This window comes from Miscanthus floridulus, chromosome 1 (genome assembly GCF_019320115.1).
Source record: "Miscanthus floridulus cultivar M001 chromosome 1, ASM1932011v1, whole genome shotgun sequence".
In the NCBI taxonomy this organism is placed as follows: domain Eukaryota; kingdom Viridiplantae; phylum Streptophyta; class Magnoliopsida; order Poales; family Poaceae; genus Miscanthus; species Miscanthus floridulus.
Window position 1 is genome coordinate 182,703,568 of NC_089580.1, and position 3,214 is coordinate 182,706,781.

Consider the following 3,214-nt stretch of genomic DNA (forward strand, 5'->3'; position numbering starts at 1 on the left):
TTGCTCACCTAGCAGGGAGATGAACTGGCTTAGGGAGGCCAAACAGTCGGTGAGCCTTTGTACGCCCTTAACATTGCATATAGGGCCCATGTTGGAGATGGCCATGATTTTTTCAGGGTTGGCCTCATTGCCGTGTCTGGACATGATGTATCCAAGCAGCTTCCCCTTTGGAACCCCGAAAACACATTTTTTGGGATTCCATTTGATATTGAACCTTCAGAGGTTCACGAACATTGCGACCAAGTTTGTGATTAGGTCGTAAGCTTGAGCCATTTTGACCACTATGTGATCAACATAGAAGGCGATTATTGGTTTTGGCCGCTCGACTTGGTCGGGCTAGTCGAGCGGGTCGATTTGATCAATGAAGCATTCCTGCATGCACCGTTGATAGGTGGCGCTAGTGTTCTTCAGACCAAAAGGCATTGTTATGTAACAGTACGAACCATACGGGGTGATGAATGAGGTTGCGAGCTGGTCAGACTCTTGCATCGTGATCTGGTGATAACCTGAGTAGGCATCTAGAAAGGAGAGAATTTCACATCCTAAGGTGGTGTCGACTATCAGGTCTATTCGTGGCAAAGGAAAGTGGTCTTTTGGGCACGCCTTGTTGAGGCTGGTATAATCAACGCACATTCTCTATTTCCTGGTCTTATTTTTAACAAGAATAGGATTAGCGAGCTAGTTGGAGTGGTATACCTCCTTGATGAATCTAGCTAGGACGGTCCCGGTGGAAACTGCCGAGCAAGCGGAGCAGGGGCGGTCGAGGAGACGTTCCTTCGCCACATCCTTCCGCAAGTCAAAACTGTAAGTATCTATATTTTTGATGTAAGCTTTGCATTTTGCATTGGATGCTATTATCTTCTGAATTTGTCTCTGAATGCATTAGATCGGCGTCCACCGAAAGCCCCGACCAGCTAGCTGGGTGCGGAACGTCCTCACCCACAACGGCGGGACAAACTGCTCAGCAACCAGCCGTGGAGGAGTCCATGGCAGGGACTCTGCCTGGGCCTCAGCAGGCGGACGACCAGACGCCAGTCCCCGATCAGCTGGTCAAGAAGACAACCGAGCAGAATACAAGTGCTCCAAGCACGAACCCTGATGAGGCGGATACCACGGCGCCAAGGGAGCTGGATCTAGCCGAGGGGCAGCAGCTAGAAGTTGCCCGGAACATGGTTGCCGACACGACGGCTCGTGGGAAAGCCCTAGTGGTCGTGGAGTCTGCGAACTCCAGACCAGTGCCGCCTCCCGAACAGGAGGCTGAAGAGGATGAAGTGGAAGAAGTCCTGGGCCGTCCCCAAGATAGGCGACAACATGTATATGTGTCGCGCTATCGGAACGACGAATGGGTCATGCACGAGGAAATCCCAGAGGTCGAAGAGACCTTAAGAGTCGAACGGGCGGCCAAGCGTCTAGTGACGGAAGTCCAGGTATATTTGGCTTTAGTCCTTGACCCTGTTGTGTAGTCGAACTGTCTGACGTAGCTTGTCTGTATGCAGGACTTGATGAAAACTGCAAGATACCGAAAAAGGTGCTTCGACCAGATAGAAGGAATCACGACGACCAATAAGGAGCTGACGGCTGAAGTGGAACGCCTACGGCACCAACTTGAAGCCGCTGACCAGGAGAGGACAGACCAAGAAGCACAGAACCAAAACCTGGTCGGCCAGCTCAAAAACAAAGAGCGGGAGAAAACAGGTAAGTTTTCACCGTATCATAGCAAGTGCAGGACTTTGTGTTATTTTGTTCTTGGCAGTAATAGCTGTAATGCAGGTTTAGAAGCTGAAGTGACCCACCTCCAGGGGGAGAACAGCCGTGCGCTTGTAGAATGTGGTCGCCTGAAGGAGGACAACGAGAAACTGGCACGCCGCCAGTCAGAACTCCAAGACCACACTAACAGAATGAAGGACGACCTGAAAAGTAAGCACTCCAGACCACCTTTCTCATTGTATTGCCCACATTGCCTTGTCGTGTCATTACGTTTGATGTCTTGTACTGTTTTCAGTTTTGAAAGTCAATGCCAAGAGGCACCTGGAGGCCGTGATCAAGGAGCGTGACGACTGGAAAGCACAATGCCTTAAGGCCACCGAGGAGCGGGACACGTGGAACAAGCGGTGCTAAGAAATGGCAACTGGCATTATGCCCGTCCTCGACCTTATCGACCCGGCGCTCACAGAGGAAGAGCTAAGGACGCCTCAGCTCGGACTGGTCGAGAGATGCAAGCAAGCATGGGGATGGTTCCAAGACTTCGTGAAGGAGGCGGGTGAGTACACGGGTGCCCATGTGCTAAGCATGGTGCGTGCTCACTACCCCCTGATCGATCTCAAACGCTTGGAGGCTGGGTACCCGAAGGAGATAGACCCAGACAAGGCCGAAGAGCTTCGGACGGCCCAGCTGGACTTGTCGTCAAAGATAATTGGCGATATTAACCTGTGCGGAGGTGGGACAGCACCTGTGCAGGGTATGCCATCGACAAGCCAGCTGGAAATGCCATCAGCTGCAAGCCAACCAACGAAGCCTGCGGTCTCGACCAGCCAGGCACCGGCGGGGCCATCCCCTTCAGCTTGACTAGCTCAAGAGTCCCCGAGACTCGAGTAGGGTATCAGAGGCGGCGAGCAGTAAATGCCATGCGCCCCGACCAGCCAATGTAATAGGCTTAGAGCTGTAGAAGGAGGACATAGTTGTGTTATTGTAAACTTGAGCCTTTTCAGGCAAGCTTGTAATAACGTAACTGTATATCATTATAAGCTTGTTTGTTTTATACAAAACGCACTTTAAGCTTGAAATTTTATGTTGGTGTAACTAAGTGGGAACATGTTAACGTTCTGTTTAGTTGTACCGTTTTGCTCGACACGTCATCCTGAAAAGTTTGTGCGGCCCTAGTCTGGCATGTGGTCGGAGTATGAGGTACTAAGACCTGTGCACACGTGGACACAGACAAGTCAAACCAGGGGGGACCTACCGATCACCCACAACGTAGAGAGCGGATCCCGTGCACGTGTTGGGAGGAACCGGAGACAGGGCCTGCTCCGAAAACCGTAGAAGGAGTGGTGGTCGGCTTGTACTGGCTTAAGTTAGAATAACCATAAAATTCGGAGTGACACATTAGAGTGGTCGGAGAAATCATAGTTGCTTTAGTAAAGTAAATCGAAAATACAAGTAGAGTACATATCTCAGTAGTTAAGCATAGAAGCGTCTAAGCTTGTCGATGTGCCAT

General features: G+C 50.9%; 1 long non-coding RNA gene across 1 annotated transcript; it reads left to right on the forward strand.

Moving 5' to 3' along the window:
* Window positions 1-1,833: 1,833 nt before the first annotated feature.
* LOC136504579 (uncharacterized) lies at window positions 1,834-2,765 on the forward strand. Its single transcript, XR_010770926.1, has 2 exons — window positions 1,834-1,917; window positions 2,003-2,765. It is a non-coding gene; the product is annotated as an uncharacterized lncRNA (long non-coding RNA).
* Window positions 2,766-3,214: the final 449 nt, after the last annotated feature.